Consider the following 17,994-nt stretch of genomic DNA (forward strand, 5'->3'; position numbering starts at 1 on the left):
AACTATATATTTGTATGCAATTGTTTTTAAATTAATATTGTAAAGTAAAAGTAAGGCAGCGGTCCCCAACCTTTTATACCTTGTGAGCCACATGTAATTCTGAGTGATGGCCCGAAGTCACATTTAAAAAATTAACATATTAAATGTAGAAAAGCACAATATCATTACATTTCAATTTGCAGGTAAATATTTGGATTTGACCTTTAACACACCGGTATTCCAGCATCCAAATTGTCACTTTTCTGGGGATAGGATATGTCTGTAATATTGTTAATATGAATGTCATATTGTAGCAAGAGCATATGGTTATAACTCAGGGCTCCTACAGCGAGCCACACTGCAGGAGGTTGCAAGCCACATGTGGCTCCTGAGCCACTGGTTGGGGACAACGGAAGTAAGGAAAGGACTCCACGGAGACGTTTGGTAAAATTGCGTTTCATGAATTTGACCTGTTTCAGGTGACTTGTGCCGAGTACTAGAATTCTGACCATGGCAGAATTCTTGTGATTGTTGTATGACTTTTTCCCCCATAGAGAAATATTGAATTTTATCGTGATTGCCATACAACCAAATGTCACCATGGAGCCCTAGCCTTTATGAGGGTTTTTGAACATATTATATATGCTACATATAACAGGGAATTTTTGTCAGCGCTGCCCAAAGATTCGTAGTCGTGAACAAAATTAGGAAGAACTCATTTTATGGTGCAGGGTTTACAACACGTTTTGAGGTCGGACAGATCTTTACTTTGGTGCAAACACTCAGTTAAAGAGGCTCTGTCACCAGATTTTGCAACCCCTATCTGCTATTGCAGCAGATAGTCGCTGCAATGTAGATTACAGTAACGTTTTTATTTTTAAAAAACGAGCATTTTTGGCCAAGTTATGACCATTTTTGTAGTTATGCAAATGAGGCTTGCAAAAGTCCAAGTGGGTGTGTTTAAAAGTAAAAGTCCAAGTGGGCGTGTATTATGTGCGTACATCGGGGCGTTTTTAATACTTTTACTAGCTGGGCGCTCTGATGAGAAGTATCATCCACTTCTCTTCAGAACGCCCAGCTTCTGGCAGTGCAGATCTGTGACGTCACTCACAGGTCCTGCATCGTGACGGCCACATCGGCACCAGAGGCTACAGTTGATTCTGCAGCAGCATCAGCGTTTGCAGGTAAGTCGATCTTACCTGCAAACGCTGATGCTGCTGCAGAATCAACTGTAGCCTCTGCTGCCGATGTGGCCGTCACGATGCAGGACCTGTGAGTGACGTCACAGATCTGCACTGTCAGAAGCTGGGCGTTCTGAAGAGAAGAGGATGTTACTTCTCTTCACAGCGCCCAGCTAGTAAAAGTATTAAAAACGCCCCGATGTACGCACCTAATACACGCCCACTTGGACTTTTACTTTTAAACACACCCACTTGGATTTTTGCAAGCCTCATTTGCATAACTACAAAAATGGTCATAACTTGGCCAAAAATGCTCGTTTTTTAAAAATAAAAACGTTACTGTAATCTACATTGCAGCGCCTATCTGCTGCAATAGCAGATAGGGGTTGCAAAATCTGGTGACAGAGCCTCTTTAAACAGTTTAAAATTGAGTTGCCCTATGTAGCGCTGCCATTTCTATTTCCATGAATAATTGCTATTATATGCATGGGTACATAAGGGTGGATATACCAAAGGTATAGCCTGTAAAGCTGCACTGGGGCACACTAAGTAAGGAGTCCCACTACCACCAAAGAAAAAAATGCAGTTCATGTCTACTAGATTGCATGTAAGAGACTGTGTTAATCATTCTTTTGTGAAATAACATTCTGTAATGATCAGCTTGCTTTTGACAAACCAGCTATTGAACTGCAAGGGGCCCACTGTTCCTGCACAGGGACCCTCTATTGCCTATGTCTGTCTACATGAAACATGATTTGCAAAGGTTAGCACCTTAATATTAATATTAGGCTAGGACTCCACTGTAATTTTTTGTAGCATGACTTTCCAATTTTACAATCAAGCTATAACTACAGTCCATAGGAATGCTTTTAGTTTCATGCTAGTTAGTGCACTCCTGTGGACCGCAGTTGTCACTCATACATAAGCTGCACAAGAAAACAAAGAAAACTTCACCAGAGGTGATTAAAAGTAACAAATTGCCAAAGATTTCAGTACTAAATTAACCCCTTAAGGACGCAGCCTAGTTTTGGCCTTAAGGCTCAGAGCCCATTTTTCAAATCTGACATATTTCACTTTATGTGGTAATAACGTCGGAATGCTTAAACCTACCCAAGCGATTCTGAGATTGTTTTCTCGTGACACATTGGGCTTCATGTTCGTGGTAAAATGTGGTCGATATATTCAGTGTTTATTGGTGAAAAATTGCAAAATGTAGAGAAAATTTTGAAAAAATTGCATTTTTCAGAATTTAAATGCATCTGCTTGTAAAACAGACGGTTATACCACCCAAAATAGTTACTAGTTCACATTTCCCATATGTCTACTTTAGATTGGCATCGTTTTTTGAACATTCTTTTATTTTTCTTGGACGTTACAAGGCTTCGAACATAAACAGCAATTTCTCATATTTTTAAGAAAATTTCAAAAGCCTTTTTTTTAAGGTACCTCTTGAGTTCTGAAGTGGCTTTGTGGGGCCTAAGTATTAGAAACCCTGATAAAACACCCCATTTTAAAAACTAGACCCCTCAAAGTATTCAAAACAGCAGTTATAAAGTTTTTTAACCCTTCAGGCATTTCACAGGAATTAAAGCAAAGTGGAGGTGAAATTTGCAAATTTCATTTTTCTTGCTGAATTTCAATTTTATTCATTTTTTTTCTGTAACACAGAAGGTTTTACCAGAGAAACACTACTAAATATGTATTGTCCAGATTCTGCAGTTTTTAGAAATGTCCCACATGTGGCTCTAGTGCGCTCGTGGAATAAAACACAAGCCCTAGAAGCAAAGAAGAACCTAGTGCATTTTGAGTCCTCTTTTTTATTAGAATATATTTTAGGCAGCATGCCAGGTTTGAAGAGGTGTTGAGGTGCCAAAACAGTAGGAATCCCCCAATAGTGACCCCATTTTGGAAACTACACCCCTCAAGGAATTAATTTAGGGTTGTTGTTACCATTTTGACCGCACAGTTTTTTCACAGCACGTATTTGAATTGGGCTCTGAAATGAAAAAAATGTCATTTTTTCCAATAAAATGTCATTTGTGATCAAAATTTCTTATTTTCACAGGGAACAAAATACCCCATTTTGTTGCCCAATTTGTCCTTAGTGTGGCAATACCCCATTTGTGGTGATAAACTGCCGTTTGGGCCCATGGGAGGGCTCAGAAGGAAAGGAGCGCTATATGTTTGTTGGAGTCCAGATTTTGTTGGATTGGTTTTCGGGTGCCATGTCGCAATTGCAGAGCCTCAGCGGTATCAAAGCAATGGAAACCCACCAAAAGTGACCCCATTTTGGAAACTACACCCCTCAAGGAATTCATTTATGGTTGTTGTTAGCATTTTGAGCACACAGTTTTTTCACAGCACCTATTTCAATTGGGCTGTGACATTAAAAAAAATGACATTTTTTCCAATAAGATGTAATTTTTTACCAAAATTTCTTATTTTCACAGGGAACAAAATACTCAATACCCCATTTGTGGCAATAAACTGCCGTTTGGGCCCATGGGAGGCCTCAGAAGGGAAGGAGCGCTGTGTGTTCTTTGGAGTACAGATTTTGCTGGTTTGGTTTTCGGGTGCCATGTCGCATTTGCAGAGCCCCAGAGTTATCAAAGCAATGGAAACCCACCAGAAGTGACCCCATTTTGGAAACTACACCCCTCAAGGAATTCATTTATGGGTAATGTGACCATTTAGACTCCATAGTTTCTTCACAGAACTTATTTGAATTGGGCTGGGAATTCAAAAAATATATATTTTTTCCAATAATATGTCATTTTAGCTCAAAAATTCTTATTTTCACAAGAAATAAAATACTCCATTTTGTTGCCCAATTTATCCTGAGTGCGGCAATACCCCATTTGTGGTGATAAACTGCCGTTTGGGCCCATGGGAGGGCTCAGAAGGAAAGGAGCGCTGTGTGTTCTTTGGAGTACAGATTTTGCTGGATTGGTTTTCGGGTGCCATGTCGCATTTGCAGAGCCCCAGAGGTATCAAAGCAATAGAAACCAACCACAAATGACCCCATTTTGGAAACTACACCCCTCAAGGAATTCATTTATGGGTGTTGTGACCATTTTGACCCCATAGTTTTTTCACAGAACTTATTTGAATTGGGCTGGGAATGAAAACAAAATTATTTTTTTCAAATAATATGTAGTTTTGGCAGAAAATTTCTTATTTTCACAAGAAACAAAATACCCCATTCTGTTGCGCAATTTGTTCTGAGTGCCGCAATACCCCATTTGTTGTGATAAACTGCCGTTTGGGCCCATGGGAGGGCTCAGAAGGAAAGGACCACCATTTGGCCTACTGGGGATTTTCGAGTGCGAAGTCATGTATGCAGAAGCCCCTGAGGTACCAGTACAGTTGAAACCCGCAAGAAGTGACCCCGTTTTAAAAACTACACCCTTAAGGCATTCATATAGAGGTGTAGTGAGCATTTTGACATGAGACCTACACCCCATAAACTGTAATGTGGGTTCTCCCGGGTATGGCAATACCCTACATGTGGCTGTTATCAGCTGCCTGGACACACAGCAGGGCCCAGAGGGGAAAGACGTGGGGGGATAAGCTGTGTGGAGTGCATCAGGGTAAGTAAAATTGGGGTAAATTATAAACCAAGGGATGGATGATAAATTTTAAAACACTTTCATACAGAGCTCTGGTTATTCGGGACACGTGTCACATTGATATATTGCGTCATGCATTATCGCCCTCTTATAGCAGACTTTGCACCTCTTTTGACTTTTTCCCTTCTTGCCAGTTTGGGGAACTTCCCCTGGAAAGTGTTGCCGCCCTGGTACGATGCGTGTGGCCCCGCTTCCAGAAGTACTGGGTGCCCCCCCTTCTTGGTCCCTAAAGATTAGGTTCTTGATAATCACCTCTTGAAACTCCAGGAAAGTTCCCGTCTGGCCTGCACATCGACGTAGCACGTACGCATTGTACAAAGCCATCTGTATGATGTACCCGGCCTGCTTCTTATACCTCACCACATGGCGCTGTAGGGCTTCAGGGCTTGATCTTACAAGTCCATCCCTCCCATGTACCTATTGTAGTCCAGGATGCAGTCTGGTTTGGGGGTGGCCTTTCCTTCATATATCCTAAACCTGTAGGTATACCCGGATGCACTCTCACAGCTTATACATCTTCACGCCATACCTTGCCCTCTTACACGGCAGGTACTGGCGGAATTGAACCCTCCCTTTAAAATGTACCAGGGACTCATCAATAGAAATACACTTCTCGGGGTGTATGCTGGGGAAAACCGGGCACTGGAACGGTCTAATAGGGGTCTCCGTTTATACAAACGGTCAAAACTGGGGTCATCTCGGGGTGGGCACAGCTCATTATCAGTATAATGTAAGAAGCAAAGTATTGCCTCATTTATTTATTTTTTTAGGTTCCAGTTCAGTTCTGAAGTTGCTTTGAGGGGCCCATATATTAGAAATCCCTATGAAATACCCCATTTTAGAAACTAGACCCCTCAAAGTATTCACAACAGCATTTAGAAAGTTTATGAACCCTTTAGGTGTTTCACAAAAATTTAGAGCAAAGTAGAGGTGAAATGTAAATTTTTTTTTTGTCAGAAAATCCTCTTTATACCATTTTTTTTATAACACAAAAGGATTTATCAGAGAAACGCAAATTAATACGTATTGCCCAGATTCTGCAGTTTTGAGAAATATCCCACATGTGGCCCTCGGGCGGTAATGGACTGAAGCACCGGCCTCAGAAGCAAAGGAACACCTAGTGGATTTTGAAGCCTCTTTTTTATTAGGCACCATGTCCGGTTTGAAGAGGTCTTGTGGTGCCAAAACATTGGGAACCCCCCAAAAGTGACCCCAATTTGGAAACTAGACCCTTTGAGGAATCCATTGTAGTTTTCTTGGGGTGCATGCGGCTTTTTGATCAGTTTTTATTCTATTTTTAGGTGGCGTGGTGACTAAAAAACAGCAATTGTACGATTGTTTTTTTTTTCGTTTTTTTTTACAGCGTTCACAGTGCGCTATAAATAAAATATTCACTTTATTCTGCGGGGCGATACGATTACGGCGATACCAGATGTTTATAGTTTTTTTTTATGTCTTATGGCGTTTGCACAATAAAATACGTTTTGTAAACAATCATTCACTTTTTGTGTTACCTTATTCTAAGAGCCATAACGTTTTTATTTTTCAATCAATAAAGTCGTGCGAGGACTTATTTTTTGCGTAACGAACTGTAGTTTCGATCAGTACCATTTTTAGGTACATGCGACTTTTTGATCTCTTTTTATTCCATTTTTTGGGAGGTGAAGTGACCAAACAATTGTTATTGTGGTACGGTTTATTATTATTTTATTTTACGGCGTTCACCGTGCGGGATAAATAATGAAATAATTTTGTAGTTCAGGCCGTTACGGACGCGGCGATACCAATTATGTATAGTTTATTTGTTTGTTTATATATTTTTATTAATAATAAAGGACTGATAAGGGAAAAGGGGGGATTTTTACTTTTATTACTTTTAAAACTTTTATTTTCTTATTTTTACACATCTTTTTTTAACTTTTTTTTTACTTTATTACTTTGTCCCACTAGGGGACATGAGGGCAGGAGGCCCTGATCGCTATTCTAATACACTGCACTACATGCGTAGTGCAGTGTATTAGAACTGTCAGCTACTCACTGACAGCAAGCATAGTGGGTCCTGACGTTGTCAGGACCCACTAGGCTTCCGTCTATGGCATAGCCGGACGCCATTGTTTGGTGTCCGGTTGCCATAGTCACCATCGCCGGCCGCTATCGCGTAGCAGGCCGGCGATGGCAGCTTAACCCCTAAAAAGCCGCGATCTCTATAGAACGCGGCTTTTAAGGGGTTAATCAGCGGGGACACAGCGATCGGTCCCCGCTGTAGGAGCTGTGACAGCTGCTGAACAAGACAGCAGCGTCACAGCTCCTGTATGTGTCGGGAGGACGGCCGAAACGGCCGTTACTCCCGAGACGTACTATTACGGCATGGAGCGCTAACGATACAGCTGCCATGACGTAATAGTACGTCAAGGAGCGGGAAGGGGTTAAGAAACTCTGGGTCCTGGCATTTATGTGGATGTTACTTTGACACATACCACCTACCTAAACATTGTTACAGACCAAGTACACGCCTATATTGCAATGGTATTCCCTACTGTCAGTAACCTCTTTCAGCAGGATAATGCGTCCTTCCAGACGGCAAAAGTTGTTGATTTGGACTCCAAATACCCAGATCTCGAGCATGCTGGAAAAACAAGTTTGATCCATGGAAGCCCCACCACGCAACATACAGGACTTAAGGATCTGCTGCTGATGTCTTGGTGCTAGATACCACAGGGCACCTTCAAAGGTCTTGTGGAGTTCATGTGTCGAAGGTCAGAGCTGTTTTGGTGCCATGAGGAGGACCTACATAATATTGGGTTTTAATATTTAGACTGACTGCCGGTCCTAGGCGAAACGCGCGTCGAGGCGTTTTGCTCCTGTGTCCCATCTCACTAGTCCTGTTCCTCCACCATGTCTTTAGGTATGTGTTACCATTTTCATTATTAGGTGTTGCTGCTACTGCTACTACTGTGCTTGTTCACTTTTATAGGCTTTCTTATATATGTCTAGATTATTGCCCTATACACACAATGCAGTTTCTGTAGCGTTTTTTTGGCATATTTACCTTTGCAACACATATTTGACTATCCATTTATTCCATATTTGGTGATATTTGATATTGGACGCCAGACTCTGAGATGGGTCAGGTCTGTTAACCTCTTGGTATACTTATTGGTATACCTTTGCTGCTGCTCTATTTGTATGTTTATTACATTCTATGTGATACCATGTATTATTGTTTATAAGTAAAGATATAGATATTCTTTTACAATGCGTGGCTGCTATATGTGCTATACTATTTATTAGGGTGTTTTGTCCCCCGTGCTTCAGTGCTTCTAGGTTGTTTTTTGTGTTTTTTTGACTGGTGGCACTTGCCTTATGTATGGCCTTTCTACCTTTTTTTGTGATACTCAATATAAGGCTACCTGGAACATGAATTTGACCTAACCAGCTTGGGGTGCATCCTAGTTTCCTGAAACATGGGACTAAGGCCTCATTTACACGAGCGTGTGCGTTTTGCGCGCGCAAAAAACGCTGCAAAAGGCACTTGGCAGCTCCGTGTGTCATCCGTGTATGATGCGCGGCTGCGTGATTTTCGCGCAGCCGCCATCATAGAGATGAGGCTAGTCGACGCCCGTCACTGTCCAAGGTGCTGAAAGAGCTAACTGATCGGCAGTAACTCTTTCAGCACCCTCGACAGTGAATGCCGAACACAATATACACCAACCTGTGAATAAAAAAAGACTTTCATACTTACCAAGAACTTCCTGCTTCCCCCAGTCCGGGCTCCCGGCCGTTGCCTTGGTGACGCGTCCCACTCTTGTCATCCGGCCCCACCTCCCAGGATGACGCCGCAGTCCATGAGACCGCTGCAGCCTGTGATTGGCTGCAGCCTGTGCTTGGCCTGTGATTGGCTGCAGCTGTCACTTGGACTTAACTGTCATCCCGGGAGGTCGTACCGGAGTTATCGGTAAGTCAGAACTTTTTTTTTTTTTTACAGGTTCATGGATTTTCGGAGCGGAAGTCACTGTCCATGGTGCTGAACCAGTTTAACGCTTTCAGCACCGTGGACAGTGACTGTCTCCTGACGTCGCGTACCCGAACATTTTTTACCGGTTTCGGTCAAAACGAGTTTGGCCGAACCCGGTGAAGTTCGGTGCGCTCATCTCGAATTTGACACTCCGTTTGGATGTTTGTAACCAGAAAAGCACGTGGTGCTTTTCTGTTTACATTCAGGAGTTTGACAGCTCTTGCGTGATTTTCGCGCATGCAACGCAGGACCGTCAGTGTGGCATGCGTTGTTTTCACGCACCCATTGAAGTCAATGGGTGCGTGTTGCGTGAAAAACGCAAGAATATAGAACATGTCGTGAGTTTTACGCAACGCACTCACGCAGCGCAAAATTCACGCATCGTCTAAACAGCCCCATAAACTATTATAGGTGCGTACGACACGCGTGAAAAGCACGCGCGTCGCACGCGCGTATAATACGCTCGTGTAAATGAGGCCTAAAGCACGTGCTTGCTGGACCACACCTAAACACAAGTGTACATATTTACCACGCATATTTTGCCTTATATTTATAAAATCCATAAAAATGGCATTTTGTTAAATAAAAAGTGGACACTGCTATTTATGAAGAAATTAATGATGATTAAATTAAAGAGTCATTGCTTAGGTAAAATAGAAAATCAAAGGTTTGAAAGGTGTCAAAATCTAAGAGAATTTGGTTTGTTATTACTAATGTAGCTGTTATGTCAAGACAGGCTTGGAAGGAATTATTTCAGTGTACATGATTTCCACAGGAGACACTTAGGGGAATAGATATAGTAGTCAAGATTTCAAAGAGCTAGGGCTACAGATATAATTTAACAAGACAATTTCAGAAATGTCATATAAAAGGGAAAAATATGAACAAATAATTGGTCTAAAATAGGGAAAATGGAAGATGGGAATTATTAAAGCACAGCTCCACTTACTGAAAACTTCAGGTGGTGTGCGTCTTAAGTGGTTTTCTTAAGAAAATGGGAATGTCTTACCGCAGTGCCAAGGTGTTAAACAATGATTATCTTCAGGATCTGTAAATTAGTTTTATATGTAACTAATATAATTTTATAATTGATGAACTGATAAAGTTTGCTGAACTTTGTAACTAGTAACTACTTTCTGTACTGGTTTGATGATTGGGTGGCTTTACATTATGGTAACACAATGCATTATGCGCAACTTAAAGGGTTGTCCACTACTGAACAACTGATGACCTATCCACCGGATAGGTCATCAGTATATCATCGGTGCGGGTCCAACACCCAGACTCTGCACCGTTAAGCCGCTCTGGCTGCCTCCGGGCACCGGATGGTATGGTACATTATACGGAGCAAGAAGTAGTTTGCTCCATACATAGCATAGCGGCGGTGCTGCCGAACTGCAGCTCTGCTCCTATTTACTTGAATAAGAGCAGAGCTGCAGTACTGCAGCTTGGCCACGATTCAGTGGCCGGAGCCAACTGCTTCCGGCATGTACATCCGGTGCTCGTAGCACCTGGAGCGGCTTAACAGCAAAGGTTTCGGGTGTCGGACCCCCACAGATGATGTACTGTAGTGGACAACACCTTTAACAGCAAGTACCTGCTTTCTGCACTGGCTGGGTATTAGATGGCCCTGAATTATAATAGCATAATGCATCCTGATTCATGGCCTATTTTTTTTTTATTAGAGCTCATTCACACTTGCATATTTAAGAAACATTTTTTTATCAGTATGTTTAAGTTAAAATCAGAAGTGAATGCAAAAGAGAGCAATAGTATAAGGCTGGGTTCACACGACCTATTTTCAGACGTAAACGAGGCGTATTATGCCTCGTTTTACGTCTGAAAATACGGCTCCAATACGTCGGCAAACATCTGCCCATTCATTTGAATGGGTTTGCCGACGTACTGTGCCGACGACCTGTAATTTACGCGTCGTCGTTTGACAGCTGTCAAACGACGACGCGTAAAAATACAGCCTCGGCAAAAGAAGTGCAGGGCACTTCTTTGGACGTTTTTGGAGCCGTTTTCTCATAGACTCCAATGAAAACAGCTCCAAAAACGGACGTAAAAAACGCAGCAAAAACGGCGCAAAAAACGCAGCGAAAAACGCGAGTTGCTCAAAAAACTTCTGAAAATCAGGGGCTGTTTTCCCTTGAAAACAGCTCCGTATTTTCAGACGTTTTTGGTCACTACGTGTGCACATACCCTTAATGTTTTCACTATCCACACCTGGTTTTGGCTTAAAAAAATTGAGTCATATTACTGATCAAATATGCAAGTGTGAGTGATGCCTTATATTTGTATTTTTTGGTGCATAATATGGCGCCAATTTTAATCTATGGGGTTTCACATGGACTTATGAAATATATGTACATTGAAGTGTATGGAGAGTGTTCAACATATGGAGGCATCCATATATTATCCATGTGTCCTCCATATTACATCAGTATGTCATCAATATAGCATTCATATTTTAAGGAGGCTGTTTTATATTTCACTTTCCTCCCTAGAAGACAGCCTATCAGTATTACCGATATGTATTACACAAGTTCACAAATACGCTCCTATGTATTTGGCCAAACTGTTGTGTTATTTTGGATCCTAAAAAATGCAGCAAACAAATAAACAAAAGAAAATAAGCATTTCACCAAAAAGTAACTCTACTAATTTCAATATAGCACTATGAAAATAAATGTAAGACTTTTTATTGTTTTATTTTAGTAAGAAAAAACAACACATTTTCTTCATGCACAAGAAAGAATAATAAAATAGAAAGCAATTACATACATGTAGGTCAATGCTAATGCTAGCACATATGTTTACATCTCACATTGTGTTGCACTGGGAAGTATGAGTGTAGATAATAATGTAATAAAACCATATTAAATGAATAGTAAATGTACAGATTTCTGGATGAGTTGAATACCATCTTTTCTGCACTCTGTACATAGTCACCTGGACAGACAACAGTTAAAATAACACCAAAGTGATAACGGGTCATTCCAGGCCATCTGCCAGAGAATTACTGGAAAATGATTCAGTCAGGACTAAGGTGTTTTTAACCAGCATTTTTCTGTTTAATTTATCACCCACAGCTTGCTGACATCTGAGTGAATGTGATTGCTGTACAGTGTGTTGTTAAAAGCTTGCTCAAGGGTTCAGTGGAGGAAAAGCTATAAATTGTTGCTATAAATAATGGTTGGGCACTATTCTTTAGCAGTAGCTGTTAATTGAACACATGAAAAAAAAAGAAACCACAAATAGTTTCTATACATCAACACAATTGTTAAAATGCATCTACAGCATGTCTATATGATCCTATCTATCTATCTATCTATCTATCTATCTATCTATCTATCTATCTATCTATCTATCTATCTATCTATCTATCTATCTATCTATCTATCTATCTCACAAAAAATGGCGATAGCACACTGCGAACACCAATGCCACCTAAGCCACTAAATGTAAATAAATATGCATTACTACTGAATCTACTTATATTAGTGAGGTTCTTAGCACACATTTTTGATCAAATTGTGTGAGCCCACCTGCCACAAAAAGGCGACCTCCGAGGTGGGAACCTACGCTGCTCATACATTCAGAACTGGGACTAAGCCTACATATATCTGGGGATGGTAGGAACCAGCATTAAACTAATTAAAATCACCCAGGGCAGAATGAGAGGAGTGCAAGTTCAAAAAATGGAGGCAGTCACTAACCCCACATATATGAATCACATAAATAACACAAAAGTTTGAACAGCACATTCCAGCAAAATGAACCAAAACTTGTATACAGGTGCAAGAACACCTGTGACTGCAAATTTATACAGCACACAAGAAAATGGCGACAGCACACTGTGAACACTAAAGCCACCTAAGCACTACAGATAAATAAATAAATATGCATTACTGCTATTTACTTACAATAGGGAGGTTCTTAGAGCACATTTCGATCAAATTGTCTGAGCCCACCTGCCACGACAAGGCGTCCTCCATAGGTGGGGACCTACTCTGCACATACACCCAGAACTGGGACTAAGCCTACATAAATCTGGGGATGGTAGGAACCAGCATTAAACTAATTAAAATCACCTAGGGCAGAATGGGAGGAGTACAAGAACAAAAAATGGAGGCACTCACTATCTATCTATCTATCTATCTATCTATCTATCTATCTATCTATCTATCTATCTATCTATCTATTATACATTAAATGTCTTCACAGTTTGTCTTGGATTATCAACATCTTTTTCTGTCTAATAAGGGCTGCATAAACATTGAGACCTCCCGACTGTCCCCTGAAGCAGATGTCGGGAAACGAGGATTAAGCTGCTGTATACTGTTTTACTTATTTACAATAGAAGTCAATGGCAACAAGGATCCAAATGTATAGGCATCCACTTGCATTCTTTATATAATGGTCAGAACTAGTGTTATTCCTTTTGTGTATAAACATGACGGCTGATTCTGAAATGTCACCTGAAACGACAGTGACACTTTCAACCTTCTTATGAATTGCACATAAATTATGTTACTGATTATATCATACTATTTGTTTGTAGCCCTACATTACTTAAGACATAAGGAATAATAATAATATTAAAAAATGAACATATTTTTCAGAAGATAACATAAGTATACCTGATAACTTACTATGCTTGCTAAGACAGTAGTAAAACAATTATGTTTTAAAATAATAATTCTTATCCATTCATAAGCTATGTAACAAGATAAAGCTTTGAACAATATTGTTAGCTATGGATGAACTTACAGTAGTTCATTAAAAGTGAACAGCCTGGTCTTTTAGCATTACATTACCATAGAGCTTAATATAACCCTACAAATCCCAAAAATCTTTAAGGTAGACCTACTAGAAATAAATGAAAGGTTCCTCATTGTATATTAAAAATGGGAAAACTTTTTTTTCATAGTGTCATTCTGTGCTGAGTGATTAGAATTTGCAATTACAAGCCTGAAGTCTTAGGGCTCATTCACACAAGCCTGAATTTCGTCCATGTGCTGTGCGTTGAAGCAACGCAGAGCATACAACCCTATTGATTTCAATGGGGCTATTCACACAATGGCGGATCATCATATGTGTGGTTCGGGTGGCCGACCCGCACATAATCTTAAAAACTATGCAGCGCACTTGCGCTGCTAACTGTCTCTGCAGAGATGGGGATAAGGTGCAGGGAGAGCAATTCAGGGCAGGCTTGGGATAGTGAAAGCTAGCAGATGTTAAGCACATCTGCTAGTGTTTAGGACAGGCCTCTCTACATAAAAGTGCTCCGAATACTGTTACATAGTCTAAAGGACCTTTGATGACTTCATGCCCATGTGACCCCACCCACCAATCAGGTCCTTCTACCAAAGTGAAGAAGCAGAATATCTGCAGGGGAGAAGGCCCGCCCACCAGTCAGGTCTTTACACAGAGCCCCAGGCTGGTGAGTGCTTTTCCAAACCTCTATCCCTTCATCCCTCCCTCCATCTCTTCATCAATTGATCCCTCCATTACCCCCTCCCTTCATCACTCCCTCCCTTCATCCCTCCATCACTCCCTCCCTCCCTTCATCCCCCCATCACTCCCTCTATCCCTTCATCGCTCCATCACTCCCTCACTCACTTCATCTCTCCATCACTCCCTCACTCACTTCATCTCTCCATCACTCCCTCCCTTCATCCCTCCATCACTCACTCCCTCACTCACTTCATCTCTCCATCACTCCCTCCCTTCATCCCTCCATCACTCACTCCCTCCCTTTATCCCTCCATCACTCCCTCCCTTCATCACTGCAGTGTGTGGGGCTATATAAAGGGAGCAGTGTGTGGCGCTATCTACAGGGGGCTGTGTGTGTGACGCTATCTACAGGGGGCGGTGTGTGGCGCTATCTACAGGGGGTGGTGTGTGGCACAATCTACAGGGGGGGCTGTGTGGTGCTCTATATAGGTAGTGCTGTGTGTGATGCTGTCTACAGGGGAATATGTGTGCCGCTATCTATAGGGGGTGTGTGGTGCTATCTATAGAGGGTGTGTGGCGGTATCTACAGGGGAAGTGTGTGGCTCTATCTACAGTGGGCTGTGTGTGTGATGCTATCTATGGGGGCTGTTTGTGTGATGCTATCTATAGGGGCTGTGTGTGTGATGCTATCTACAGGGTGTGTGTGTGCGTCGCTATCTACAGGGGCTGTGTGTGTGAAGCTATCTACAGGAGCTGTGTGTGTGACGCTATCTACAGGGGCTGTGTGTGTGACGCTATCTACAGGGGCTGTATATGTGGCGCTATCTACAGGGGGCTGTATGTGGCGCTTTCTATAGGGTGTGTGTGGCGGTATCTACAGGGGGATGTGTTTGGCGCTATCTACATGCGCTGAGTGTGTGACGCTATCTACAGGGGCTGTATGTGAGACGCTATCTACAGGGGGCTGTGTGTGGTGCTATCTACAGGGGCTGTCTGTGTGATGCTATCTACATGCGCTGTGTGTGTGACGCTATCTACAGGGGGCTGTGTGTGTGACGCTATCTACAGGGGGCTGTGTGTGTGATGTTATCAACAGGGGATGTATGTATGACGCTATCTGCAGGGGCTGTGTGTGTGACTCTATCTACAGGGGCTGTGTATGTGATGCTATTTACAGGGGCTGTGTGTGTGACGCTATCTACAGAGGCTGTGTGTGTGATGCTATCTACAGGGGGACGTGTGTGATGCTATCTACAGGGGCTGTGTATGTGACGCTATCTACAGGGGCTGTGTTTGTGCCGCTATCTACAGGGGCTGTGTGAGTGATGCTATCTACAGGGGCTGTGTGTGTGATGCTATCTACAGGGGGCTGTGTGTGGCACTATCTACAGGGGCCTTTGTGCATGTGGTGCTTTACTTTACAGTGTTTGACACAATTATATTTAGAGGCACAGTGTGTGATAATTTTATCTTCGTTTATAGGTGTGGAAATGTTGGAAAAGTGAGGAGCAGAAGGCATCTGAGTGGCAAATTTTGCAGAAATGGGTCATGGCCGGGAGAAGTCGTTATGAAGTCTGGACTGGATGGGGAAGAAAAGAGGAAAAAAGTTACTAGAATTTGAGAAGTCGTCACCTGTGAGTCACTAGATTTATAGAGAATCTGTCACCGCTCCTGACATGTTTATTATAGGAAATCCTTGTGTTTCACAAAAACTCTTTGTACAGTCCAAGACTGATAGACAAATGTGTGTTACCATTCCCCTTGCCAGGAGGATGTGTCCCTGCACAGTTTGATAATGTCGGCGATGGTTGGAGACTGTCAGTATGTAGGGACAGAGCCCTTTGACAAGGGGAATCGTAACACCCATTTGTTAATGCTTGAACAAAAAGGTAGTGTTAACAATAGTTACGGCGTGGCAGGGCGGCGGTGGAGTAGGGGGGCCAAAGTTTGGGTAACAGCCCAGGGCCTATAGTCTACTTAATCTGCCACTGTATTTACACATGCGTGAGTTTTCACACAACAAGTGTCTGTTGCGCGAAACTCACTGCATGTCCTATATTGAATGTATTTTACTCATCAATTACATTGAAAATAAAAAGAAGTGCTTGCGAGTGCATAAAAAACACATGCCACTCGCAAAGCACACTGATGCAAAATGCAACACACACGGACAGATTTTACACTAGTTTTTTTACGCACGTAAATCTGTCACGCTCGTGTGAATGTAGCCTGCTGAGGCAACTGTTCTGAATAAAGGGCAAATCAAGTGGTAAAGTTTGGAACACTTTTTGTACAGATCATAATATGACATCACCAGCACATTTTACGTTATTGAATTAAATTATATTGAGTAATGGAACACATTAAACATAATTGTGTCAAAAGGATTATAAATATAAACAATGGGTGAAAACTATAGGACTTGCATTTTGTGGTAATGTATCTAAGTTTTATTTTTTTCCTTTCTTCAAATAATATCTACCATATGGATATTCAGGTCAATATACCATACTGAAAGGATTTTATGTATAAAGTATGCTCTGATCATTGGACAAAGATGCCTCAAGGCTGCGTTAAGTACAAAGCAAATAATATAAATTTGGCACTTTCTATTGATTGGATTGTGCTTTTATTCACCATCACTATTCTGATAAATAATAGCTCCAATTCACCTATTACAAAAAAAATCTGCCTCCTACCAAGTTGTATGAAATACTAATAACATAAAACTGTTCAGTTGGGTTATTGTGCATATAAAGAGTTCAATGACAAAGAACATAAAGAAAATAATAAGTCAAAATGCCTGTTTTTAAAAAGAAAAAAATCAATGAGAAATATAATCACTATGAAAACCAAGATGCAGTGCAGTTCTCTTTCTCTTCCTTATAGATCCTGCTGGTTTATCCATTCTAGATTCAAGGAACCCATATGTTGGATGTGTAATGATATGTCACACAACTCAAAGAATCACATCCAGCTTAATGTAACAGACCTTTTCTCCAGAAATCATTTGTCAAGTGACATAGAATGTTTCTATGTATTTGACTTAGTCCAAAAGCATCTTATTCATAAGTATGTATCAATAAATGAAAAAAGTAAATAAATACAATAGTAGTTTGTCTAAATACATTATTTCTCATGTAATCTGTAATCTTGAACTGTAGCTGAAATCAAGGACATGTTAGTACAGCCAAGATAAGAAAGGTCTACCAAAGGTAGACGTTGGAGTGTTCAAATTAAAAGCCCTGAGACCAGTATAATTAAAAATATTGACCTGTCTCATTTCCGAGCCTATTATTGTGAGATAATGAGTTTTGTCTTGAACAAACAGTCTGCTAGTTTACTGCTTTTTAGACCTTTCTTTACTTACTTTTGTCTTCCTAGACAAACATATTAACCTCATAAAGGTATTTAAGCAGTTGTCACGGTCACCTGATAAAATCAATGAATAAATCATTTAGTCATTTTAAAGCATTGCTTTGAACTTTAAAGGTACGTTCAAACGCGGTGTATATTCACCGCTGTGGATTTTGCCGCAAATCCGTGGAAATTCCGCAACAAATCTGCAGCAAAATCTGCTTATTTTACAGTTTGTTCAGAAGTGACGGATTTTGCAGCGGACTTGCCGCAGATTTCAGCCTTTGCATTGCAAAGGCTGAAATCTGCAGTGAAAATCCGCTGCTTCCCCGCAACAAACCTCACATGCTGTGGAATGTAAATGCTGCAC

The sequence above is a fragment of the Rhinoderma darwinii genome, chromosome 1, assembly GCF_050947455.1.
Source record: "Rhinoderma darwinii isolate aRhiDar2 chromosome 1, aRhiDar2.hap1, whole genome shotgun sequence".
NCBI classification, from domain to species: Eukaryota; Metazoa; Chordata; class Amphibia; order Anura; family Rhinodermatidae; genus Rhinoderma; species Rhinoderma darwinii.